A 27,732-nucleotide genomic window follows, 5' to 3' on the forward strand; every position below is an offset into this window, starting at 1 on the left:
CCTTTACCAGGAGACTCCTAGCGGTTCTGAGGAAGTGACCCCTTGCTCTCTGGAATCCATTAGCTCCTCAGGATGCCCCATTATATGCTTAGTGAGGTGGAAACCCTGGGGCTCTGCTGCTGCCTCTGGGGAGGAGGAACCTGAGGCAAACAACACTTCCCAGAAAAAGAAGAAACAAAACAAAGCTTGGTTAAACAATGATGAAAGCTAGGGGAGGCCATGCAACAGTTCCACTGTGTCATTTATACTTTATTTATGAGGAACTGATTAACTGAATGTGGGAATAGATTTGGTTTGTTTGGTGGTAAACAAAGAATTATATGTATATATATATATATACACACATATAAAGAAATATACTTCGTAATATCTTTTCTAAGAATAATAAAGAAAAACTGTGAAAGTTCACTGAGGTGACAGACTTTTTGGAACGAGGGAGGACAATCTTGGGCTTTTAATTAATGATAACTAACATTTATTGGACACTTGGTAGGTGCCAGGCACCAGACTGAGCGCTTGTAAGTGGTTTACCCCTCAGTTCTCACAGGCGCTCGTTCATGCAGCTAGGAGTGGGACCAGAACACCGTCCTAGGCGTGCTGTCTCCCCTGGCGCTCACAGCAGCTTTCTGTGGCTCGCGCTGCGTTCTTTCCTGCACCAAACATCCTAGCATCGCTAACTTTCCCAGTGATCCATTTTGTCTCCATTGCTTCCTCCCCACCTTTCTCTCTTGCTTAGTTAGTGATGTATTTAAGTTATAATCAGCATCATCAAAATACATTTATTGGCCCCGGTGCTGGAGCTGGAGCTATAGCCTGGTACAGAGATGACTACTGTCCCCAGAAGTGATATATTTGGCTACCCAAGGGTTTATATGACTGGGTCTCCCGTCCTTTGATCGCCACTCCTCACCCCCTCCCCATTCACTCCAAACCATCTTTCCTTGGCCCTACTCATACGTCAAACCCCCAAGGCCAAAGGGCCCAGAGAGAACAACCGGAGGCCTCTGGACCACCCTTTCCTTTAAGAACGTTCTTAGAATTCTTCCAAGGATTTACAGGCTTTACAGGGTGAGAGGGTATTGCTGGGGCGCTCACACCAAACTGAAGGGTGTCCTCTGCAATGGAATGCTTTAAACTTGTGGAAACTCAGATACTCAGCTTGCTGATGATTATTTTTCACACTGAACCGGACAGGGAAAGCACAAAAGACAATTCAGAGGACTATAGAATGAAAAAATCATTTGGGTTCTGGATTTTCTTTCTTGCTACGGGAAAAGTATCTGAACTTACAAACACAGAAAAGACCAAGCGTGGCCGAAGCGCCGCTGCGGCACCGTGGGAGACAGTGCTCAGAGGCCACTCAGCTCAAGCAGGCCCTGGGTTTGATGAGGCTGCGGTGGGGAGGGCTCAGAGGTCAGGGTAAGTGTGCCCAGGCTGGTGCTGTTCCTGTGGCCAAACCGTTAGGGCCACTGTAGGGGCAGAGTTCAGGGTCAGGAGCAGGAAGACTGGGTTTTGTCACTGGCTGTCTAGGGTCCTAATGTTGCCAAACTGGATTCACTGTCTGGTGTGCACAAATGCTAATCTGTGACACTGGGATTTAAAGGAAGAAAGAGCTTTATTACAGAGAGCTGTGTAAGGAAACAGGAGGCAAAAGCCAAGCCTCAGATCTCTTTCCTGGAATTGGAGAAACTCTGAGGTTTTTATAAGATTTAAACAAAGGGAGGTAGAGAGAGTGACACTGGGAGATACTGATTGTTCAATTGCTGTGTGTTAGCCAGGGCCCAAGAAGCTGCTCTAGAGGACTGACAAGAGCCAGCCAGGGTAAGCTTTGGGTTACAGGTTCACAGCAGGGTTGTAAATCACTCAATTAACATAAGATAACTGGTAAAGGAATTGAAATAAGCTAAACAAATGGGCCATTAAGAATTAACTAGGGCAATACATATGATTACAAGTTACCGCTGTAAGTAGACTAATCCACATAAGATAATAAGTAAGGAGACTAAACTAAATATAAGCTGTAAGATCCAACAAAAGCCAATTGGGGCAGACATGGTGACCGATTATAACAATGTTGCAAAACTTAAGTAAAGGAATGAAAGCAAACTAAAATAACATTGTTCAGTTAAAACCTTATGGTCAGCAGTTACAAGCTATGGGAAAACAGAGACTTTTTCTAAAGGAAATGGACCACCTGGTGACAACAAGTTTACATTGGCACATCTTTGCCTCAATTTCCTATCCATACAATGGGGGTGATAGTCACTGTTATGCATAGATTTTGTTCATAAAATTAATCTATCAAATGTAGCAAATGATTTTGAAATATTCTGGGCAAGGACCTTAGTAATAAGCAGATCAGATACCATAAAAATTCTGCTTAAAAACTGTGCGCTCACAGGATAAAGTGCCATCTTTCACCTGGCATATAGTCTCCTTCCTGACTCGCTGCAACGTCCTGTCCCTCTGCCCACCATGTGCCCTGTGCTCGCACTGAACCATCTATCTGGAGTTCTTAGTCAACCTGCCTTGGCCAGTGCTGCTTGCTTTGCCTGCCTTCCCTAACCTTGCTTGTTTGCTCTGGAGCCAGATGTTGGGTTTAGACCCCTTCCCCCACCCCAGACTTCTTCCCTTCTAAGCTGAATGAACTTGCACACGTTATTTAGCTTTTCTGAGATGAGTTTCCTCATTTCTAGGTTGGGGATAATAATTCCTCTTAGTGGCACTGCTGGAGGTGTGGGGGTGGGGAGGAGGAGAGAGGGAGGCAAATTGTTAGCCTTGACCGGGCTTATTGGTAAGACTATTGATCCGAGGATATTAGAAGATAAGTGGGAAAGATGGGTCTGTTTAATGTGCATTTGAAACTTCAGTGGTCAGAGTAAGAGGCAATAGGAGTAGTCAAATGATAGGGCCTTTTTAATGTGCTCACTTTCCCCGATATTAGAGCCTGCTTATGCTCTGCTTATGCAGAGAAAGGTCATGGAGCATTTGGCGTAGTGCTCAATACATAGAGCTCAGTAAACATAAGTTATTGCTATTTTTAAAATTCAATAGTTTTCTCATCAGTATTCTCATGGTGATTTATGCATAATTTCTTAGGATGTCACTTTTTTACTTGGAAAGTTGCTTACCCTTTTTGCACCTCAGCGTCCTCATCTATAAAATAGGATCAATAATAGTTCCTATCTCTGGTGGTGCCAAGATTACTTGAGATGGTATATAAAGTTCTCCGAGCAGTAAGCACTCCAAGGGGACTGGCTGTTACAGTTATATGTTCCGAAGGAGTCAAGCAATACCTTTTGAGGAGTTGGGCCTAATAAACATTAGGTAAATTCTGGGAAGAACAAATACTTTAGGTCTCCCTCTAGTGAAAATGTGAGGAACTGCAGTCAATGATTGCCCCCTTTTGATGCTTGGGAGCATACCAAATTGCTGATTTAGGGTGCAGTTACATAGGTCCTTTTTGTTGTGGGTCTTCTGTACCACGCTTACCTCCTGTGTTTAACTAGGAGATTTCTGGAAGAACCAGGAGTTTGCAAACATAAAGGTAACGAAAAATAGTCCATTTCATTCGTTCTAGCAGCAGATGTGAAGTTGTGCTTGCTCTCTTTCTTGTTGTGAAACTGGTTGTGAATAGGAGTCCATGGGCCATGTTTTTTTCCAAAGGACTTTCCAAATAATGTTAAAGATGTGGATTATGGTATTCAATTGAACCCCTTTAATAACTGGTAGTTTGTCTGGGCAAAATGTATTGGTTAGAAAGAAGAGATATTGGGGAATGTGTTTACACTCAAAACATGCATGTGGATTAAGGGAGAGAGCCGGGGGTGCTGAGCTGGTGGATTTCTCAACTAGGACCACTGTGGCTTCTTAGGCCTCCTTTGTGGCTATTCTTTCCACAAGTCTGTCTTTTGATTTCTCTCGTTTTGAACTATTTCCCTTTGGGTACAACCCTGGGAGGATGACTGACTCTGTGAGAAAGAAACTCAAAGGGGCAGCTGGTAGAAAGTCAGGCCAGTGGGGGTGGAAAGAAGGTAAAGGGAAGATTTTCTTTCTTCTTACAGGTAGCTTTAGCTTTCTAAAGAAGCTATGAAAGGTGCGCAGCTAGACCAGTTTATTGGCAGGCCATTTCTTGCTATCTCCACCCTGGTCACATTTTTGTATTTGCAATCCAGGGCAGGTGAGGGACTCTGAAGGTATAAGGGAGCAGAAAGCAATTTTCTTTTCAGATCTGGAATGGGGAGCACTATGTAGGTAAGGTACATTCTAATCTCTTTCTCAAAAGAGCTCTCCCCAGAAGGATTTGACCTGGTCTTCAAGGGAATGAGACAAGAGTGAGTACAACCTTCACTCAATGCCTGGGACTTCCTAAAAGCAGGGGACTACAGCATGGGGCAGCCATTGCATTCTGGTTTTAGCCCAAAATAGGAAAATATTGGGGCATGGAACCAAAAAGGGAGGTATGAGGTCTGTTACTGTTACGGCAATAGAATAGAAGTGCTAGCATTTCCTATTCTAAAAGCAGCTTACCCTCTAGGGAAGCAAGAACACACTTTCATAGGATTTCAAAGGGAAGAGCAGGAGTGGGACAGTCCTCCGGGGTTAAGTGGGATGTACTTGGGATGCTGGTTTGAGAAGTAGGGAAGAGAAGTGCAAACTTGTGGCCTTACAGTAATGCCTACATGAGACTAGTTTGCCTCTTGGAGCTTCAGAAACCCAGTGTTAGAGAAAGCCTGTGCAAGGCGAGGAGAGGACTCTCTAAGAGGCAGTGGCTTCTGTATTCAGCAAAGTGTGAAAAGCATATTTTACTCATGTGAAGGTACATGTGAAACTCGGGGCGGGGGGAGGGGAAGTATGCCTGAAAAAAAAAAAAAAGCAACCATTAAATAGATATATTCTAAAGTAAAGAATAGCAGACTAATAATTGCCGACCAAAAAGCTCTTTCCTCTCAGGAGCCTGCACGTTAATGCAGGCATTGTTCCTCCTTCAGGCACTCTTGTCACAGAAGCATTAGCGCTTTGAAGCATTTATACCTATTAGAGTGTGATCATTGTAGCTCTTGACAAAGCCTCCAAATTATACCTTTTATAATTTTGTTATTCTTTCTGTGCCATGAAGTCTTATGCTATTAGCTGACACAAGGCAATTAAGTTTATCAGGAAGAAAAGAAAGACTGGACTTGCCTTTTCTCTCGCCAGATGCTGAAATTGTTGCGGTGGATGCTTTGTTAACGTCACCTTCCAGCGCCATCTTCAGGCAGCTCCTAGTACTGCCGCCGAGATTCCTAGTCATCTCCTCAAGTAATGTATAGGGATAGGGCACAAGTAGAAGAGCCTTCCAAGAAGTAAGGGTGTTTTTGGCAACCGCTTTTCACTAGCGATTTGATAATTTTATAATGATCAAATAATAAAGGGTCCTTTCTAAGGCTTGATTTGGGAACTCCAAATGGAAAGTTACTGGCTTGATGATTCAATTCAGTTGAAACAATTGGTTTGGCTCATTAGTCACAGAGTTTATTGGCTAAATGAGTAAGTTTATCAGATGTTGTGTTACTGTCCCAGATGCTAAACAAATACCATACAATAGGTTGGCTTAGCATAGGACTTTATTGGCTCATGGTTTCAGAGGTTAGAAGGCTGACTTCCTTCCAGGGTTGGTGTTGGTATCTTCTGGTATCTTCTGGCTGGCAGTCTTTGGGGTTTCTTGGCTTTTCTGTCACATGGCACTGCACATGATGGTGTCTTTTCCTTTTTCTTCTTTTGTTGACTTTCTGTGGCTTCCTCTTACTCTCACTTTGCTTACCAAGGACTCCAGTAATCCAGATTAAAGCCCAACCTGATTCAGCTGGGCCACACTTTAACGGAAGTCAAATCTTGAAGAGCTCTTATTTATGAGTCCATACCACCAGAATGTCCAAACTGGGTTACATATGTCCAAACTTGGGTACACAATCAATTTATCACTGAAATCCAAGACAATTCAGATTCCTTATTTCAGCTATTCAGTAACTTTACAAATGTTGCATTTGGCCTCCCCTGCCAACTTTTCTTTTTTGAAACATAAGCTGGCAATTAGCTATCTAGATAATGTTCTTCATTTTCAGGTGGGATTTTGATGACTTAGGATAAGAGGACAAAAGATCAAGACTGTAACCTTGAATCATAACCTTAACAAACTGCCTTTGATTAATTGAAAACTGTCTAGAAATCTGATCCAAATTAATTCCCAGTTGTCCAGTGGTCTCTTAACACTCTTATATTCTGTTGGCTGCCTCAGAATTAGACATGGTTTGACCTTCAGTTCTGCTACTTGCTGTGTGGCCATATCATTTAGTATGTTCTCAGCTTCAAATAGTGAAAAACCCAACCAGATATGGATACCTCAGCAGAGGAAGGCAGAGCACCCTACCACTTCCTTCACACTTCAAGTTTGGCTTGGAGCCCAGAGCTTGAGATGCCTGAGATAGCTAAGTGCTAGCCCGTGCTTGTCAGACCTGGGCTGATAACCTCTTTTTTTGGTTTATTTGTCACCTTCACATCTCATGCCAAGGCCTTTGGAATCTCTGCATGCAGCTATATGAATCACTGCCAGGATGTGCAAACAGGGTATTCAGCCTGGAAGGACCACAGGGCAGGACCATGGGACCTAGGGCACTACTGGAGGCTCTGGTCTCCCAGCTGAGAACTTGCCACTGCACTGACTCAGTTTGGCTATGATTTAAAAAAAAACTCTAGCAAGCTGGTAGTTCCCATCAGCCTTGGGGCTACAAAATATGGGTCAGGGAACTGAGCTGGAAGGGGCTTCAGTTAAATAAATCAATTTTTTTTCTGACCTCTTCCCACCTCTCTTTTATGATGTGGAGTGACAGGAGGCCAAAGTGGACCCTGGGCAGTCCCCTCTCTAGTCCCCTGCGGTTTGGTGAAACCAGGTCAGGACACAGGGTAAAAGGCAGGGCAGTGTCTATGTTCAAGGGCCTCTCTGGGATGCTACAAGTCCTCACTTGCTCCTGGTGGTCTTTTTGCTGTGGTTAAACCTGGGTCCAGCAGGTTCCCTGTCTCAGTCCCTTCATGAGCTTAGCTCTTGTTTCCCAGAAAACTGGATTGACCCTCTTCAGAAATTTCTAGCAGTATCTAGACTAGGGCGGCTGCTTGCACAGCTCGGGTGTGGGGAAGTGGTGGGGAGGAAGGTGCAATCTACCATGTATTTTATGTCAGTGACAAAGAAGTCCTAAGTCAGATGTCCCAACATGCTTTTATCAGCATCCTAAATCAGTACCTAGCACTGTCCCTGGCAAGAGAGACTTTGCAGGTGTGATTAAGGTTCTGAACTTTGAGATAGGGAGATTATCCCGGAAATCCAGGTGGAGTCAGTCTAAACACGAGTCCTTAAAGTAGAGAACCTTTCCCAGTGGAAGAAAGGTCAGAGAGATGACAGCGTAAGGAGGGCCTGGTGGCCCGATGCTGATTCTGAGATGCAGGGGTTCCATGCAAGGACAGGAGAGGGACCTCCAGGAGCTCAGGGTGGCTCCAGGTGACAATCAGCCAGGAAACGGGAGACTTCAGTCCTACAACCACATGGAACTAATTCTGTCAAACCTGAATGAGCAAAGAAATGTCTTCTCCCCTAGAGCCTCTGCAAAGGAACACAGCCCTGCTGACACTTTGAGTTTATCCCAGTGAGAGCCCTGGCACTCCTGACTGTGGAATAGCAAATTTGTATTTTAAGATAAAGTTGCAGCAATTTGTTACATCTTCAATTGAAAACTAAAACAAATAGCTACCAAAAGGGAATGTATTTTGTAATCAAACATCACTTTCCTGCTTCTGGACCCTCCACTTTCCCCAATAGCCACCAGAAGTGACGTACCCCCTCATGACTGACTGGGTGCAGAAGGCAGGCAGGGTGTGCGTCCTTCTGGTCTCTGTGTGCTTTTTAGCACATGGTCAGCCCCTTCAGGAAGCACAGGGACACTCTGCTACTTCCTGTCGTTTCTGACGCCCTGGAGACGCAGTGCCAGCCCCTCACCCCAGCTGGCTGGGCCATACCCATTCCTCTGGTGCGCCTCTTCAGTGCTCCAAGCGTCCTCCTGGAGCTGCCAAGTTCTCTCAGTTTCCAGCCAAGATTTTCCGACCCCACTGGGTCCAAGGAAACTCTTGGATTTCCTCCATTACAAAACTTGACTCCCAGGGGTTAGCCGGAAGTGGCTTCTGACTCCACCCACCTGATTTTGCCTTGAGGTTGTACAACGTTTCTCCCCATAACCCAGTGGTGGCAGACTGGGGGCTGCCACGTAGAAAACTCCAGCTGGGGTAGAGCATGCCAACGCCTCCTCTTCCCAGAGGATCTGGCCAGTCCTACCCTTATTTCCTTCCTCCTTGCCCCTCCCACCCCACTCAGGACAAGGCCTGAGTATAGAAATTAGGGGAGAATCTCCAGGCTCCTTAGAACTAGCTCTTCTTTTCTCTCCCTTTCTTTTTCTTCTTTTTTTTTTAAGATTTATTTTTATTTATTTCTCTCTCCTTCCTCCCTGTTGTCTGATCTCTGTGTCCATTCGCTGTGTGTTCTTTTGCATCTGCTTGCATTATCTGGCAGCACTGGGAAACTGTCTTTTTTTGCTGCATCATCTTACAGCGTTAGCTCTCTGTGTGTGCAGTGCCACTCCTGGGTGGGCTGTTCTTTTATCACGCATGGCAGCTCTCCTTGTGGGGCACACTCCTTGCATGTGGGGAACCCCTACATGGGGACACCCCTGCATGTCAGGGCACTCCATGCATGCAGCAGCACTGGGTGTAGGCTGGCTTACCATGTGGGTCAAGCGGCCCTGGGGATCAAACCCTGGACCCTCCATATGGTAGATGGATGCTCTATTTGTTGAGCCATGTCTACTTCCAGCCCTTTCTTCTTTGGTTTGTTTTTTAATTCACTCTCCAGCAGTGGCAGGGGTCTTTCCTGTCCCCATATACTTTAATCCTGGTGGTTATTATCTCACAGCTGGTGCAGGGTCCTCTGAATCTAGAAGTTTAGTCTAGACACAAGTGTCTTTGTTCTTACCAATCTTTGTGGGATTGGTAGTAGAAGTGAAAAGAAGAGCAGGTAATTTGATTACTCAAGCGCTTGTGTACAGAAATTAAAACCCTACCGGAAGCCAGTGAATGGATGTTGTGTTTTGCAATCAGGACTTTGGGAGGACAGCTTTTCCTAGGGCTTCTGTCTTCTCAAGTGCATTGAAGGACTCAATGCTTTTCTTATTCATGCAGGTTGGATTTATTAATACTTCGTACTTTGTTTCATCTGGGACTCACATTCCTTGTTCTAGGAAAGGAAAGAAATTGTGGCATAAAAAGAGTTTATGGCATTTAAAAAATCCAGTCCTTAGAAATACAACCCAATTAATAAATGGGCAAAAGACTTGAATAGACATTTCTTGTTCTTTTCTCACTGACTTTGAAGATGTGTTTAATTTAGCATGTTGCTAATCTTTCCTCAGATTGCTTATTAGTAGTATACAGAATCACTACTGATTTTTGGGTATTAATCTTTTATCTGCCACTTTGCTGAATTTGTCCATTAGTTCTAGTAGCTTTGTTGTGGGTATTTTGGATTTTCTAGATATCGGATCATGCCATTAGCAAATGGTGAAAGTTTTACTTCTTCCTTTCCTCTTTGGATGCCTTTTATTTTTCTTTCTTGCCTAATTGCTCCAGCTAGAACTTTTAGCACAATATTGAATAACAGTAGTGATTGTAGACATCCTTGTCTTGTTCCCAATGTCAATGCAAAAGCTTTCAGTCTTTCTCCTTTGAGTACAACGTTAGCATGTGGGTGTTGCATATATGCGTTTTATCATGTTGGTAAATTTTCTTCTATTCCTATCTTTTGGAGAGTTTTCATCAAGATAGGATGTTGGACTTTGTCAGATGCCTTTTCTGCTGAGACGATCTTATGATTTTTCTTCCTTAATTTAGTAATGTGATGTATTACATTGATTGATTTTCTTGTGTTAAGCCATCCTTGCATACCTGGGATAAAACCCCTGATCATGATGTATAATTATTTTAATGTGCTGTTGGATTTGATTAGCAAGTATATTGTTGAGGATGTTTGCATCTATATTCATTAGAGAAGTTAGTCTATAATTTTCTTTTTTTGTGTTATCTTTATTTGGCTTTGATATTAGAGTGATATTGACTTCACAGAATGAGTTGGGTAGTGTTCTCTCCTGTTCTATTTTTTTGGAAGAATTTAAGCAGGATTGATATTAATTCTTCTTTGAATGATAGGTAGAATTCACCTGTGAAGCCGTCTGATCCTTGGCTTTTCATCTTTGGGAGGTTTTAGATGACTATTTCAAATCTCTTTACTTGTGATTGGTTTGTTGAGGTCTACTTTTTCTTCAAGGGTTAGTGTAGGTTGTACCGTGTTTCTAGGAATTTGTCCATTTAGTCTACATTGTCTAGTTTGTCAGCATGCAGTTATTCATAGTATCCTCTTATGATCTCTTCTCTTTCTATGTGGTCAGCAATAATGTCCCCGCTCTCTTTTCTGATTTTATTTGTATCTTCTCTCTTTTCATGTTTGTCAGTCTAGCTGAGGGTTTGTCAATTTTGTTGATCTTTTCAAAGAACCAACTTTTGGTTTTGTTGATTCTTTCTATTGTTTTTTGTTTGTTTTGTTGTTGTTGGTCTCAATTTCACTTATTTCTGCTCTAGTCTTTATTTCTTTGCTTCTGCTTATGTTGAGATTCCTTTGCTATTCTTTTTCTAGTTCCTGCACATGTTCAGTTAGGTCTTTAATTTTAGCTCTTCTTTTTTAATGTAGGCATTGAGGGCTATTATTTCCCTCTCAGCATTGCCTTTATGGCATCCCATAGGTTTTGATATGTTGTGTTTTCCATTCATTTCAAGATACTCACTGATTTCTCGTGTGATTTCTTCTTGACCCACTGACCAGCGCCCCTCCCTCTGCTCTGTGCTGGCCCTGTGCCGGGGGCTCCAGCCACACCATTGCCCCTGTCACCTCCCTCCATCCGCCATCACAAGCATCTACTGGGACTTCATCAGCCATGATGAGATGTTCTCTGACAATTAAAAGATTCAGGAGAGCTCAGTAGGCCTATACCTGGAGGTGGGAGGGAAAATGGTCAGTAGGACAGAGGGTAGCAATGATGATGCGCTTATTGGCGGAAATGCCTCCTCTGAAGGCCCCGAGGTGATGGTATGGAAAGCACAGTTACCACTTGTGTAGGTATTATCATGAACCATCACTTGCAGGAAACCAGCTTCACAAAAGAAGCTTACAAGAATTACATGAAAGATTGCATGAAATCAATCAAAGGCAAACTTGAAGAACAGAGATCAGAAAGAGTAAAATCTTTTATGACAGGGGCTGCAGAACAAATCAAGTACATCCTTGCTAATTTCAACAACTATCAGTTCTTTATTGGTGAAAAGGTGAATCCAGATGGTATGGTTGCTCTCCTGGCCTACTGTGAGGATGGTGTGACCCCATATATGATTTTCTTTAAGGATGGTTTAGAAATGGAGAAATGTTAACAAATTTGGTAGTTGTTTTGGATCTATCACCATCATCATAACCAGGACTTAGATATCTTGAACTCATCATATATTGTGATCCTGATTTATTTGGAGCAGAGGCATTGCTTTTAAGAAAAAAAATGTCATGTAAGTTGCCTAAAAATAAAAATGCATTTAAACTCATTTGAGAGAATGCCTCTTGTTTTAATATATTTAAATTTATCCTGTAGTATTCCTGAAGAAGCTAGAGCCTGTTTGTACATAACTGTTATGCAGCATTAGACTGTCTTCAGATAACTATGTCTACAGTTAACCTACTTTTGGGACTGGAATATAAAATCAAGAACCAAAAGTCTTAATTCTGATTTGAAGGGAGAGATCATGTTCATAGCAGTGCAAGCATTTGAAGTGGGTCTTTTTTTTTTTATTTAAAGATTTATTTATTTATTTATTTCTCTCCCCTCCTCCCCCCCACCCTGGTTGTCTGTTTGCTGTGTCTATTTGCTGCATCTTCTTTGTTTGCTTCTGTTGTTGTCAGCTGCATGGGAATCTGTGTTTCTTTTTGTTGCATCATCTTGCTGTGTCAGTTCTCTGTGTATGCGGCACCATTCTTGGGCAGGCTGCACTTTCTTTCGCGCTGGGCGGCTCTCCTTATGGGGTGCATTCCTTGCGCGTGGGGCTCCCCTACGTGGGGGGCACCCCTGCGTGGCAGGGCACTCCTTGAACGCATCAGCACTGCGCATGGGCCAGATCCACACGGGTCAAGGAGGCCCGGGGTTTGAACCGCGGACCTCCCATGTGGTAGACGGACGCCCTAACCACTGGGCCAAGTCCGCTGCCTGAAGTGGGTCTTTACACATTTCATCATCTACAAACCAAAGTAGTTAACTCTGGAAGAGTCTATCAAAAAAATAAAAAGAGACTGTATAATAAAAAAAAAAAAGTGTGTTGTTTAACCTCCTTCTTCATATATTTGTGAGTTTTCCCTTTGTCCACCTGTTGTTGATTTCCAGCTTCACTCCATTATGATTAGAGATAGTGTATTATATAATTTCAATCTTTTAAACTTTACTCAGACTTGTTTTGTAACCCAACATATGGTCTATCCTGGAGAAAGTTCTGTAAGTACTCTGAAGGATGTATATCCTGCTGTTTTGGGGTGTAATGTTCTATTTATGTCTGTTAGCTCTAGTTCATTTATCACATTATTCAAGTTCTCTGTTTCCTTATTGATCCTTTGTCCAGTTGTTCTATCCAAAGATAAGAGTGTTGTATCGAAGTCTCCAACTGTTTTGTAGTGACATCTATTCCTCTTTTCAGTTTTGCAAATGTGTGCATCATGTATTTTGGGGCACCTTGGTTACATGCATAAATACTAATTACTATTATTTCTTTTAGTGAATTGCTCCTTTTATTTAATATATAATGTCCTTCTTCATCTCTTATAGCAGTTTTGTATTTCAAGTCTATTTTGTCTGATATTATTATCACTATTATTATCACTTCAGCTCTTTTTTGAGTACTGTTTGCACGGAATACCTTTTTTTCCAACCTCTAACTTTTAGTTTATTTGTATCCTTGTGTGTAAGGTGAGTGTCTTGTAGACAGTATATAGATGGCTGATATTTTCTTTTCCATTCTGCCATTCTTTGTCTTTTGATTGGGGCCCTCAATCCATTAACATTTAATATTATTACTGTAAAGGCATTACTTACTTTGTCAGTTATATCTTTTGATTTTCCATTAACCTATCTTACTATTATCTGTCTTTTTACTTTTTTTGTTAGCCTTACTAATAATCTTCATTTCTACACTCTTCTCCAAGCCTCTCCTATCTTTTCCTTTCAGCTTGCAGCACTTCCTTTAGTATCTCTTGTAAGTCTAGTCTTTTGGTGACATGTTCTTTTAGTTTTTGTTTATCTGTGAAGATTTTAAACTCACCCTCAGTTTGAAGGTCAGTTTTTCCAGATAAAGACTACTTGGCTGGTGGTTTTTCTCTTTCAGAACCTTTAATATATCATACCACTGTCTTCTTGCCAACATGATTTCTGATGAGAAATCGGTACTTAGTCTTATTGAGTGTCCTTTGCATGTGATGAATTGTTTTCCTCTTGTTTCTTTCAGAATTCTCAATCTCTAGCTTTCAACATTCTGAATAGTAGGTGTCTCAGAGTATGTCTATTTCGGATTTATTCTGTTTGGGGTTTATTGTACCTCTTGAGTATTGATATTCACATCTTTCATTAGGGTTGGAAACTTTTCAGTCATTAATTCCTCAAATATTTTTCTGCCCCTTTCCCACTCTCTTCTCCTTCTGGAATACCTTTAATGCATATGTTTGTGCATTTCTTGTTGTCATTCAATTCCCTGAGAACAGGCTCAAGGGACCTAAGAAGAAAATGTAGATTGGTTCCAGTGTGCTCTGGAGAAGAGACCATAAAGGCCTCCAATCTTCTCTTTGATGTCTCCCCCAATGTAGGCTTTCCTAAAGTACCCAGGAGGTAGCACTCTTTATCCAGTTGTTCCTTGCTGCCATAGTAAGGTTATTCTGTGCCTTTAATTCTCCGCTCACTTAGTTTCTGGTGAGGTGTGGTTGGGACTGAGGTTGCCAGGCTACCCAGGAAGAAACTGTTACACAGCTTCTAATCCCTGAGATCTGAGTTCTCTAATCAAATGCCACCCCCTGTGTTGGACACCCCCACCCCAGGTGGGTGAGGCGACTCTGCCTGTACTGTCTTAGAGAGTGATCAGATGGCTCTTGGTTCCTCTCTTTCCTGGGGCACCTTGGGGATGAGAGTGCAGCAGCTGTTCAAGGTGGGTGGGGTGAATCTGTATGCTCTGCCCAAAAGAGTGTGAGACTCTGTCCAAGGGTTGTTGGGGTCAAGTGGGCAGCAGCCCTTTTAAGGTGGATGAGATGAATCCACCTGCCCTGTCTTCAAGAAAGTGCAATCCACCACTCCATCCAGGGGCACCAAGTGTGCAGCAGCCCCTCAAGGTGGGCAGGGTGATCTACCTGCCTTGTCCTCCAGAGAGTGCACAGTTCCCCTCCTTCCAGGGGGCATTGGGGCCCATGTGAATCTGCCTGCTCTGCCTTGAGAAAGTGTTCAAACTGCAGCCAATTTCCACTCCTACTGGGTGTGGAGGACTAAGCAGTGACTTTCCAAACTCGTGTGCTGGATCTGCTCCCTACTGCCCCGGGGGAACTGGTGTGTTTTTAGTCATTCCTGCTTCCAGTCCTGCCAGGGGTGGAGACAGCACAAATGCTGCTGGCTTCTTGGTGGTTTGGGCAGGTTGAAATCTTAGCTGTGCTCAAGATTGGAATCCAGGTAGCTGAATTTGCCAGCCATCAGCTGTAGTTGGTGCCAGGCCACTTCCTTTCCCCTGATTTTGGGAAAGATAGCTTCTACTTCCAGCTGGGGTCTGGAGGTGGCCCGCCTCACCAATGGGGCTGGGCACCTGCCTCTGTCACAGTGAGGAATCTACTCACGAATCTTCAACATAGGTGGTCAGTCTCCTCTTGCTGTTCTTCCTTGGGTGCTGCATTTTGTTCTTCTGGTCCCCAAAGCCTCCCAGGCAGTTGATCTAGACAGATCATGGCTAATTATTAGTTGCTTTGTGGGAAGAGCTGATTGTTAAAGCTTTCCATTATGTTGTTATCTTAGGTCTTCATCTTTTTCCATTTTCCTTGAGCTGCTTTCCCCATAAATGCATTTTCTTCAGGGCTGATTTTTGATCTTCGTTTTCTGCCAACAAGCCTAGTTAAGTTTCACCCCACAAGTCCATCTTGCCTACCCTGTAATTTTGAATGACAGTGCGGGACATTGCCAAGCTGATCATCTTGAGAATGAAACAGCCATCTAGTGGACAGTGGGGTCTCAACTGTCTTTTCATGAGCTCTTCTTACTGGTAACTGAAAAAATTTTGGAGTGATGGTTTTGTTTTAGACTAACTTAGAAGCTGTGACTTGAGTTAGGCCAAACAGCGCATCTGCTTCAAATCTTTTTTGGGAAAAGGTTGAGTGTAAATGAGTATTTTCAAATGAAAATCAGTTTTACGTGTGCCAGTTTGCCAAAATCTATAACACTAATTTTTTCCCTTTTACTATAGTTAAATAAAAATGAAGTCCTCACACAAAAAAATAAACTGTCAGACCAACCAGCAGACAGCTTAATCCCAACAACTCAAAAACTGGAATAGCTATTTTGTATTTATTTAACAAATATCTACAGAGTGCTGGGGTAGCTCTGGTCCTTACTTTAATGGACTGGACAGATGGGGATCAGGTTATCACAATACAGTGTGGTGATTTAAAATCAGGTGAATGGGAATGCAGTGGGAGACCACAAGAAAGACTGGCTAACTCTGCTGAGCCAGTGAAAATCAAGGTGGGTTATTAGGAGACATTAGAGGGAAGTGGATGTGGCTCAAGTGATACAGCTTCTGCCTACTATATGGGAGGACCTGGGTTCGATCCCTGGGGCCTCCTGGTATAAAAGAAGAGAAAGCATGCCTGCATGGCTAGCCAGTGCCCACGAGCGCCCACATTGTGAACCAGTGCCCTCACGAGTGCCCGCATGAGTGCCCATGTGGTGAACCAGTGCTCCATGCAAGTGAATCACACAGCAAGATGTTGATGCATCAAAAGAGAGACAAGGGGAGAGTCAAGGTGAAGCATAGCAGAAACCAAGAACTGAGGTGGTACAATTGGCAAGGCATCTCTCTCTCCATCAGAGGTCTCCGGGATTGAATCCTGGTGAATCCTAGAGGAGAGAAAATGAGAAGAGAAGACAATACAGACAGCAAAAACACCAGGGTGTGAGGAAGGGAAGGGGGGAAAAGAAAGAAAGAAAGGAAGGAAGGAAGGAAGGAAGGAAGGAAGGAAGGAAGGAAGGAAGGAAGGAAGGAAGGAAGGAAGGAAGGAAGGGATCTTTAAAAAAAAGAGAACGAGAGAGACATTAGAGATTGTCAGGAGGGAGGGATAGAAGGCAGGAAAGGAATTTCTCCTGGCTGAAGGAAGAACACAGGCAAGGACTCAGATGAGTGGAAGTGAGGGATGAGCTTGGGAGGTTGTGAAAAGGTTAGTGTGGCAGAAAAATAGAATTTGGCCTAAAACTTTGTAATAATGCATGTGGTGACTATGTATTTAATGCCTTATTGACCACCTATTTTATGCAAGGTAGATATATAAAAAGTTATGAGACCGTATTAGTCAGCCAAAGGGGTGCTGGTGCAAAATACCAGAAATTGGTTGGTTTTTATAAAGGGTATTTATTTGGGGTAGAAGCTTACAGTTACAGGCATATTTCCCTCACCAAAGCCTATTGCCATGTGTTGGAGCAAGATGGCTGCCGATGTCTGCAAGGGTTCAGGCTCCCTCTTCCTATCTTGGCTCCATGGTCCCAGCTTCTTCCAATATCAGCTGTAGGCTGGGATAAATTTCCTCTCTCTCCTGGGGCTCGTTTCACTCCGGGCTCAGCTAATCTGCTCTCTCCGTAAGGTCAGCTGTAAACTACTAGGTAAACGGCTCATCTCTCTTCCGGGGCCTCTGCTGTGTCTGTGGAGCTGTCTCTACCCCTCTGTGTTCCTCTCCCATGTGTTTACCCCCTGGGGCTCCAGCATGGAAACTCTAAGCTCCCTTCTCTGTGGTGTGGTTTCTTTGTGAGTCCGACTCAACATTCCACTCACGCAGCCCAATCAAAGCCCTAATCATAATTTAATCACACCTAGAGGAATAGACCATTTTATAAATATAATCCAACATCTATATTTGGACTTCATAAACAATGCCAAATTGCTACAGAGACATTGAGAAGATATGGAGGAATAATATAGAGATGTTGATTTTCCCCAAATTAGTCTATAGATTCAAAGTAAACCTAATAAAGATCCCAGTAAGTTTTTATCCTCTTTTGTGGAAATCAATAAGCTCCTTCTAAAGGTCATTTAGAATTGCAAAGTGCCAAGACTAGCCAAGATAATCTTGAAAAAAAGAAGAACAAAGCTAGAGGGACTTATACTCCAGATAGCAAGACTTTAAATAGGGCCAAAGGAATTAATCATTGGGAAAATGTAGTATCTGCTAAAGTGAACATATGAATACCCTCTGACTTAGCAATTCCACTCCTAGATATTTACCCAACAAAAATGCCTATCAGTATTCACCAGAAACTTATACTAGATTGTTTAAAGTACTGTTCATAATAATTTTAAAGTGGGACTATCCAAATACCCATCAACATTGTCTTGTCTTTGCACAGCGGGATGCTATACAGCAATAGGAATGAATGTTTTGCCACTACAAATAACAATATGGATATATATCACAAATACAAAATTGAAGGAAAGAAGTCAGAGTCAAAGGAATATACTATATGATTCCTTTTATGTGAAGGACAAAAATGACCAAAGCTGTGGTAGATTGGAGGGCATAAATAGCTCCTATTCTTCATCTCTCCTTGCATTCATGCCTTTGCCATGTGACAACAATCTCTCTCACCAGAGATGGAGTGCATTTCCCCACCAGGGCCAGAACTAGTGCCTTGCACTCCTGGGCACAAGATTTAAGAGGGTGTCAAAAATCTCAGTAATCAAGATAAATAAGATTTTAATAAAATGTTTAAAAAATAAAAATCAATGCAAGTCAATCCATGGTGAACAAAATATCACAAAATTCAGTAGAAACAGGATCTGACCTATATTTGCCTTACTCACTTTACCAGCTTCGCCCTAATTGTGCTCTGTTGGATCCCATCTTTCATAGACAGAAGGTCTTGCATACTTCTGCCTATTCTCTTATCCTCATATCACCATGACTCTGCACTGGCTAGCCTGCCAGAGGAGAAGGGCCACCCGTCACTAGCCACGTGCGAGGACCTGGCCAAGATGAGCCGTGTTGCCTCCCCAGCCCCAGCACAGGAGTGAGTAATAAGCTCTTGATTTTATGTGCCACTGGAGTTTTGTTGTTGTTTGTTATGCAGCAGTAGCCAATGGACACACTAAACTATGTAGTTAAAAGTCAGGATAGATAGAGGCTCCCCTTGGGAGGTGAGTAATGATCTGAAGGAGGTGTGAAGTGAGCTTTTGAAGTGCTGGTAAGTTCCACTTCTTGATCTGTATACTAATTGCACAGTTCTTTTCTGTTTGTGAAAATTCATCAAGCTTTACGTTTATGATCTGTGCACTTTTATATATTTTTATTATATTTGAATTTAAATCTTTAAAAAGATAGGAAACATGGCCCCTACCAATTTTCAAGGACTAGCTGGAGCATGCTCTTAATTGCTAAAAATTGCTTTCAAATCATAAAATGAGCTCACAGTTTCAAAGAAGCCGTGATAAATCCTCTTTTAAAAGGGAAGTTTTTAAACAGAGCTACCACTCCCTAATTTATAGATGATATAAATCTAACTTTTTATATACCTCAGGTTTGCTTGACCTGGGAAGGGGTACATCTATAGTATGAATTTTTAATGAATGAGACTGTTTTGAAACTAACAAACTAAGATTATCTTTTAAAAGTAAATGCTTCAAATGTAGATCTTATTTTATACTGTCCTATTTTGACTGCATCAGACTGTAAGGCTGTGTGATGTTATTTACTCACTGACAGTTTCATAAATCTATGTTTCATTAGTGCAGGGGAATCAGCTCATTCTGTTTTATAGAGCTGTGGTTCTTGATCTGAATGTTAAGATAGAGCTCAGAGTAGGGGCTTCCTGAATGATTAATGAGACTACAATAAATATTTTAAAACTTTGCAGAGATTCTTGAAAGTAAAGCTATAAAATAAATGAAAATAGTGAAATTGACTAGTGATGTATATGTTCAGTTACTCAACATTTTCATGTCAGGAAAAAAAACAGTAGTATTTCTTGCTATAAGAAGTCTTCCTCTGTCTTGCCCTCGTCTGAAGTTCCTGGTTGTAGTAGTCTTCCTTTCCTCTCTTGCCCTCCCCTCTAGCACCATTAAAAGCAGAATCATAGGAAGTGTTCATATATCATCCAACAGACCCTGCTGAGCTTCTTTGACTCTCAGAACAATTTAGCCTACAGGAGGCCATGATTTCCACTTTCCATTTCAAGGCCTTTGTCACATTCTCCCTCTTTGGGAACCGCACAGATCTCCTAACACCTATGAACACCCTTCTTTTGGGTTATCAGCTGGCTGAGTTCTGAGGATTTCAAACAGATGATGAGAAATCCAGAGGTTTCCTGGAGTCTCATAATCCCTGCTATGCTTCATGTCCAGGTGAGAAGGTTTCTCTGGGGAGACTGTCCTCTTTCAGTCATGGCTATGGAGTCATGACCCAAAGGATTCCAGAACGCACTGGAAGCAAGCCCTGCTAAGGCCATCTGTTAGCCTCCCTGTAATCTCTGTCATTAGGAATCTCAGTACCTGTCTAAAACAATGTGCTGGTTTTAATCGCTTTCAAGGACAATACATTCTTGTTCCTTAACCAAATAGTCACTGAATTTCTTGAAAGAATTCAACTAGCATTTATGAGCTTCCATTTTGGGCAAAGCCCTATTCTAGGTGCATCAGGGCATGCAGAGGTGAGGGTACATGACTGTGCAGTGCTGCCTTTGATGTTTTGGAAGCTTTTGGACAGGGAGTTGGGATAGACATCACACGATTGACTCTAATGTGGGATATGGGCATTCCAGTGGGGGTGTAGTAGAGAATAGTATAAAGGATCAAGGGTCAGGATAGACTAATTTTGTCTACGGGGATTTCGGGAGGCCCTTTCTTGGAAGCGAGATTCATGCATCACCTTGAAGAAAATAGGCTTCCTTTCAATTCCCACCTTAGTTTTGGCATTTATTAATTCACTACCAGTTTGCTAGAATTGCGTTTAAGCGATCATCCGGCCTCCAGTCTTGCTCCACTAGGAGTTGTCAGCCTGCTGCAATGTTCCCGAGGCACCCAGACAGTTCTCCGGCCTAGAAGGGCTTTCCCCTTCGGGTAACTGAGTGTGCACCACTCGCATTCTCCAAGACAGTTTTCTTTCTGTATCCAGACTCTGGTCAACATTAAAATGACCCTGATCCTCATAGTCCATGCAGAATGGTTTTGGGGGAAAAGTGGCCTTGATACTATATAAAGTGGGTTATTTCCTCATTTCAGAATGACCTACCCAAAGAAAATGTGTGAACTGTGAGCAAACTTTTGCCGTGAAGAAGGTTTGCTTTTGATGATCTGGAGCTGAAGCCACACCTTTCCTAGGTAGTGCAGGACTAACAACACAAGGATTTTATTGAGTCTGTGTCCCTGTTTCAGTGAAGTGTAGCTGTGATCCTATAGCAGGTCCCAATTGCAAGCTAGCAGACTGGTTGTATTTAGAATCACCTGGAGCATTTTCACTGGCAATTTGCAGGAATCCTGCCTGAGAGATTCTGTTGCAATCAATCTGGGAGTAGGGTCTGGGAATCTGTTTTTAGAAAACTCTCCACTGGGTACTGTGTAAGCCACTGCTATGGGAACCACTGCTATGGGGACTGTGTGACTGGCAGGTAAACTCCTAGAGGTTAATGATGTGGGGTGAAAACTCTAACGGGACCTCAGTTTAGGATTCCCTTAGTCAAATGTTTACTGCTGAGCTGGAGGAGAAAAAGAATAGCTTGTCAGGCAGCCGTGATAGTGGTCACCACGTTGTAGGTTCACTTGGTTTATTTCCCTTTGGAAGAATATTTTCTGTGGGAATGATACACCATTTTACAGTGAGATGTGGATTAATCCTTTGTGTAGGTCTGTCAACATTTCATGCAAACAACCACTTATTGATTACCTATGTGTCCCCACTTACTATATATATACCAAATGTTACATCAAGTGACGTCAGAACCAGAAATCAGCTACCCTGGTTGCTGTCTTTTTACATCTGTTTCCACTTTTCCACATTCTATTCCAGTCCTTTTTATATATACTCAAACTTTCACTTTTTAGGTATAGTTCACTGACATCCGTGATGACTAGGTGTACCTTAATGGCCTGAAAGTTGCTCCAAGTTAGGTGTTCTGCTGTTTCCTGAACCTTTCTCAGTGCAACACCCCAATATAGCCAGGAGATGGTGCTGTGGGTCAACGTTCCTCCCAACATTCTGCAATGCAGTTGGGTTTCAGAGAAATGCCGTGAGATAGAGCTCTTATTCCTTCCCATTGGGGCTAATAAACTGCTCAAATCTGCAGGATAAATAAAATGTTTAAAATTTTAAAATCTAACTTGTAACTAGGGCTGAAAGATGATGATGGAGGGATTTGGGGCCCTGATCTAAAGCCATCAGAGCTGAGCAACACACTGAAATTCACCTTGGAGGAGGTGGTGGGTGGGTTTTTACCGATAACTTCCTGTTGTTAAGGAGGTCAGAGAAAGCTTTGAGAAAGCCTGGAGACCAACCCCGGGCTTCCTGCTGCCTTAAGGGCAGCACTGAGAAGTGATTAAAATGTAAATTGATAAAAAATGCCTATACTTATGTCTATTTTGTAAGCCATCCTGGGTTTAAGCAAGAAAATGCTAGGCAGAATTTGCTATCTGAAAAATTAGCTTCAGGAAAACATTTGATACCAAGGGCCAAAGGGTTTTGCTAAAGCCTTTTGTCACTGCTAGTGCAGCTGGCTCCCCTTTCCTAGGCTTCCTGAGTTAAAGCTAACAGACTGTTGGGTTTTCCTCTTGCGTATTTATAACCTCTTCTGGTGCCTGTAGTTAGAAGGCGGCCTGCTGGAGTGGATTTTCCTTTCCTATTTGCATGTAAATAACATGACCCTGACCGTGTACATTTCCCATAGGCTGATTTAGAAATAGGGTGTCGTTATTGCGGAGGAAGGGGTGCGGGTGCTGAATCATTCCTGAGAATGTCTAAGCCAATTAGTTCAGTTGGTTTGAGCCTGGCTCGAAGACATCCAAGGTCACAGTAACCATCTGTGGCAAGATCAGTTAAGTCAGAAAAGACAGAGCCTGTGTACCCCAGGCACCAAGAGGACTGTGCTCTGACCCAGGCAAATGGGAGCTACTGGTAATAAGGAAACATAGTGTGCAGGCTCTGTGTGCCTCGATGCTGAACTGAGGGGCCCTGGACACCGCCATCATCAAGAGCAAAGCCGTTTGTGTCCATAGAGCCTTTCATAGACTACCTTTCTAAGAGTGTAGTTGGAGGAGCCCATGATTCCTCCACTCAGAGTTTTATTTTTGTGACTCTTCACATGGCCACCTGTGTCACCTAAGATTTAGACCATTTCAGACAACAATTATGAGGAAATGGAGAGCTCATTGATAGGATCAGGTGATTTTCCCACTGGGGGCACCCCTGTCAGCTATGAACTTTTAGGGAGAATTGTGCAAAAATGTTATTTTATCATTCTTGCATGCTCATTACTGGGACTCTCTGTTAGCCACTGCCATCCAGATGTGTATTTGAGATTTATAGCTGTTTACTCAGGAAGCAAAATCTCATATGGAACAGGAAAGGAATTTTTCATATTAAGGGTAAATATTTGTGTTCTAGAGAAGAAAGTGACTTCCTGAGCTATTTCTGCTATTGGCGGGCTCAATGTCTGATACATAATAATAGCGACATTCATTGACCAAGGAAAAACTGTGCTAAATGCGTTACAAGCATCACTTTTTAAACCCTTGCAATAACCTTGTGAAGTAGGTCCTGTTGTTATTTGCATTTTAAGGATATGGAAACTGGCTCACAAACATCAAGTAACTTCCCTGAGTTTCCCTACTCAGTAAATGGCAGAGCTATGCTTTGAACTCAGGCCACATGATTCCAAAGCCCTGTTATTACACAATATCCTATCCTATTTGGCCTATTGCTTATCAGAGGCTACCTATTTTACTCTGATTCATTTTTTTTTTCCAGACAGAAATTACAGACTTGTAATTCTGTAAGTGGGAAGTAGGCCCTAATTTCTAAGTTCACATCTGCCTCTAAGTTTCTCTTCTGTAGGCTTCAGGTATGTAGTGAAGGTGAGATTCAAAGGGCCGTTTTGCTGTTTTTCAGTAAGTCTGGGTGTATATGTTTAACATCTCTCCTTGGAGTGTGAGACTATTTTTTCTTTATTGTTCTCAGCTGGGACTATGCCAAAAATTTTAGACAACAGGAAAAGTCCCAGTCAATATTATTGCCATCTCTAGAGGGGATTTAGGAACCCATCTATTGTTACTTGAGCATGGTCTCTGGGAATTCCATCTATTTAAAATATTCCCCTCTCCTTAAGTGGCTTATCAAAGGGTCCCTTGCAACACATGAACTATTGTTGCAGAGAAGAATTTGTGCACAGTAATTTCCAGGAGGATATCTTCTTTCCCCATATCCTTTATACATGAAATCTTAGATAAATAGCTTGTTTTGAATACTTAACCTGGTTAGATAATTTTAAAGGCTTAGAATCTACTGCCTTTTCTTCCTTTGGAAGTTGATTATTATTTCCCTGCAGAGGCTTTCCTTTCTAGGAGTGCTGCCTGGGAAGGCAAGGTGGTGCTTTGTTACAAGGACTTGGGATATAGGGATGACACTGTAGGTAGGGAAGTTGTTTCATAAAAGTCACACTTGAGTTGGACCTCGATGGAAGTGCAGAATTTGGACTAAGGAGGTGGGACAAGGCATATCATGTGGAGGAAGAGGTAGGACGAGCCAAGATAGTGTGCTGAAAACGAAGCCTGATTGGAGTAGAAGTTAACCTGCCTTATGGAGTCTGGGGTGAGGGCACAGCTTGAAGGGATGAGGAATGTGAAACTAATGGAGGATTTTGTAGAGTTGGCAGAATACCCAGGATTCAGTGCAGACACATCTTTGGAAAACATCTTTTCAAAGCTTCACACTTTACTAATGAGACAGTGGAGATTCAGAGAGGTGAGGTGACTTTCCCAGGGTCTTGGTGAAGTGACTTTCCTAGGTTATCATGGACTATCAGTGACCAGAGAGTCATTCAGCTCTTGTTCCTTTTACCCTCCTGCCTCTGTACCTGGCTTGAGCACAAACATGAAACCACTGTGGCCTAGGAAGTGAAGAAGCTCTGCCACAAATGCAATATTTTAGATACAGTCCCAGTTTGCTTGGTATATTGAATAGGGAGAAAACAAAATCAGAAGGAGAGCTATACTAAATATATAATGCAAACTCATGGAGTTAATAATTAGAATATAGGTCACCAGAAAATAGAATGAGGGTAGAGAGTAGAAAGCTGAGGGTTAATCTGTGCAGAATTGGTAAAAAGGTTGTAAGTCTTTGGAAACAAATAGAAATGGTGAAAGCACATCATGGTATTTATAACTAGCTGAGCTATTATATGGGTATGACAGTGGTTGAAAGGGAAAGTCTAAGGCACGTATATTATCAGAAGGAAAGCTAAAAAATGTAACATGGGACTGTACAAGATAGTGGAACTTGATGTAAAATATGAACATGGGTGATACTGCTTATATAAGCTTTTTTACAAAATATAAATACAAATATATTAGAGAGAAGGAAAAAGAATATCTGTGTATTGCCAGGGACACATATAGAATTGAGCGGTGATGAGTTTTGCTTGTTTATTATTATTATTGGAATAATAAAAGTGCTCTAAGAATGATTGAAGTGATGCATGCACAAATATGTGGGGTAAGTGGTCTTGGCTCTTGGCAGAGCGGCAAAGGAGATAATCAGATACATTGGAAGACAACTTGGTAGTGTCTAATATAGGGCTCAAAGAAGGAACATAAGTTGACTGCAAGTTTCAAATTTTGATTTGTTGTAGAATAGTTTCATGAGGGGAAGTTGATCTGAGGGGCAAGGAGGGAGATTCTGAGTTTGAACCTAGAAATGTTTTGTGAACAGACTTGGTTTGGACAACTGGAAATAGTCAGTCATTCATTCAGTGAATTTTTATTGAATGTCTATTATGTGCTACCGGGCTAGGTGCTGGGGATACATTGGTAAACAACACAGATGTGCTTGGACTGTAACCTGCTGGGCTCTCATTCTGGTGCTTTCTGTTGGGGTAATATGGCCTTCGGTGAGACAGCGTATGCAGAGTGAGTGACAGAGGGCTGAGAACAGAGCCTAGGGAACCCCGAGGATTGCGGGAAAGTTGCCATCATTTGTGAACAGGTAATGACTTTTAAATAAATAAATTATCCAGAGAGTTTTTAAACCATTTCTCCCCTCATGTCCTTTTGTTTAAGTCAATTCTTTGAGCTCATCCCCACCAGAGAATTCGCTGACACTCAAATGAATAGAATGAATAATTAAACTGGCTGTCAATGGGCAGAATGTGTCTACTGACCCAAGAGAAAAGGTGGCAGGCTCCAATTATGTTTAAAACATTCCTCTGGCCCCCGAGCTAGCGCCGGCACCTTTTGTTGGTTTAATTTGCCAGGATTCTTCATGCTTGGCCCTTGTTCTGTGAGGTGGTGTTAAACCCTCTCTTTTTTTCTTCCTTGTTTTAACCCAAACTTGGACTGGCCTTTGGGTAGATTAGGAAATTCTCACCAATGGGATCCCTAAAGAACTTAAGAGTTTACAAAGACAGGCCTTGGAACACCCCACAAACTCCTGATTAAATAGCAAAAGGAGTAGCTATAGGAAGTTAAGGGAAAATCTTATTGACTGGTAAGTCTGATACTAATGTCAATGTACATTTTCAGAGCCTTATTTATGACTTCATTATGTTGTATTTTTTTACTAGATGAAAATTTTCTGGAAAATTATAGAAACAACCTCAATGTTTATATTATAGGTAAAAGACTGATTGTTCAAAGTGGCTCTACACAGAAAATAACCTAGAGATGATCTTAATACTCTTTTCCAGAAACCTCTCACTTGAGGTGGCCACTTGGGTCCGTGAAAGAAGTAGACAGGGGAGAGCTGCAGTAATGCAGAGGTGGGCCGAAAATAGACACAGTCCTCTTGCACCCTCTGAGGGACAAAATGCCAGCAAGAACTGTTCTGTCTGCCAACAAGAGAGATAGAGACTGAAGATGGCTATGAAGCAGATTCCTGGGGAAGGCCCTGCCCATAGCTGGCAAGTTGGACTGATGCTGATTGTTCTGGGAGGCTACAAATGAGTCCTGATGGCAAGAGACACTTACTCTGGATTAGTCTTGCATACCCAGTGATAGATGCAAATATTTGAAATACCATCAAAGGACTGGAACAGAAGGTATTGTACCAATTTGTACCACCATGTTACATTTCTTCAGACAAAGGAAACACATGACAGTCTATAGTGGGTAAAGAGGTCACATCAAATGGTCATATCATGTTGTATACTATCCTCAGAGTAATGCTTTGATAAATAAACAAAACAGGCAATTGAAACATTTGTTGTCTAAAATGGGGAAATAAAGACATGAAGGGCTAGCTTACATTCTTTCACCAATTGTGCTCACATCCAATATAAGGAGAGCCAAGGGAGTGTCCCCATTAGATAAATCCCCCCACTTTTCTGGGGGATTTGGGGAAGAGAGAGTGGGGAGAATGCTGGTAGACTATACAATTCTTGCCTACATCACTTTCACTTTCCTTTTTCTTTCCTGATACATTGGTCCCAGCACCAGGGATACAACTGTAGGTACTAGAAACAGGGATGATCCTTAAGCAAGAAACTAACTGAATTTTTAAACGTTTATGTCAGAATTCCTAAGTGCTTGATGGATGGATTGTACCCTCACCCATTTTGGCAAAATTGGGGTGGAGTACGGATGCATTTATGTTGCCTAGTGGCTGAAATAGCCCACTAATTCTGAAACTATATTACCCTACCCTATATGAATCAGAGTGTACTGAGGGGGAGGCACTTTCTAGGTTAGTACTGCTGCCAGCAATCTGGAACAGTACAGTGGTTGAACATAGCATCTCTTCCAAAGGTGGAAAAGTATGGGTAAAAATGAATGACAAATGGAGAGGAGAAATAGCTGAGGGTAAAGGAATGCATAAGTGGGTTATGCAATGAGGGAAATCAAATGTTACATTGGTGCCTTGAGAGGAGCTCAGCAAGGGATGATATTGTCTCTTAGCTGAATTATACCAGATGCCTGAAAGGGTGAAGCTGTATGTTGCTCAGGTCATTTCTGCTTTTGGAACCTGACAAGGTAGAATGGAAGCCTGCAAAAATAAGTGGCATTGCTCTGGGAGATAATTTGGCTATACAACATGATGATGAACTTCACTAATTGTTAATGACTGAATGGAAATCTTATTATGTGCTAATGCCT

General features: G+C 42.3%; 1 long non-coding RNA gene across 5 annotated transcripts in view; it reads left to right on the top strand.

Annotated features, from left to right (window-relative positions):
- LOC111766206 (uncharacterized) overlaps window positions 1-27,732 on the top strand; it is a 70,549-nt gene that overhangs the window by 24,486 nt on the left and 18,331 nt on the right. For 2 of the 5 annotated variants that reach the window (XR_009185063.2, XR_009185064.2), the window contains exon 3: window positions 26,328-26,678. This is a non-coding gene — a long non-coding RNA (uncharacterized lncRNA). Of the gene's footprint in view, window positions 1-4,196; window positions 4,335-18,260; window positions 18,453-26,327; window positions 26,679-27,732 lie in introns of those variants that run through there. The other 3 variants (XR_009185065.2, XR_009185066.2, XR_002798307.3) reach the window with 3 other exon arrangements.

Source organism: Dasypus novemcinctus, chromosome 3 (assembly GCF_030445035.2).
Source record: "Dasypus novemcinctus isolate mDasNov1 chromosome 3, mDasNov1.1.hap2, whole genome shotgun sequence".
NCBI classification, from domain to species: domain Eukaryota; kingdom Metazoa; phylum Chordata; class Mammalia; order Cingulata; family Dasypodidae; genus Dasypus; species Dasypus novemcinctus.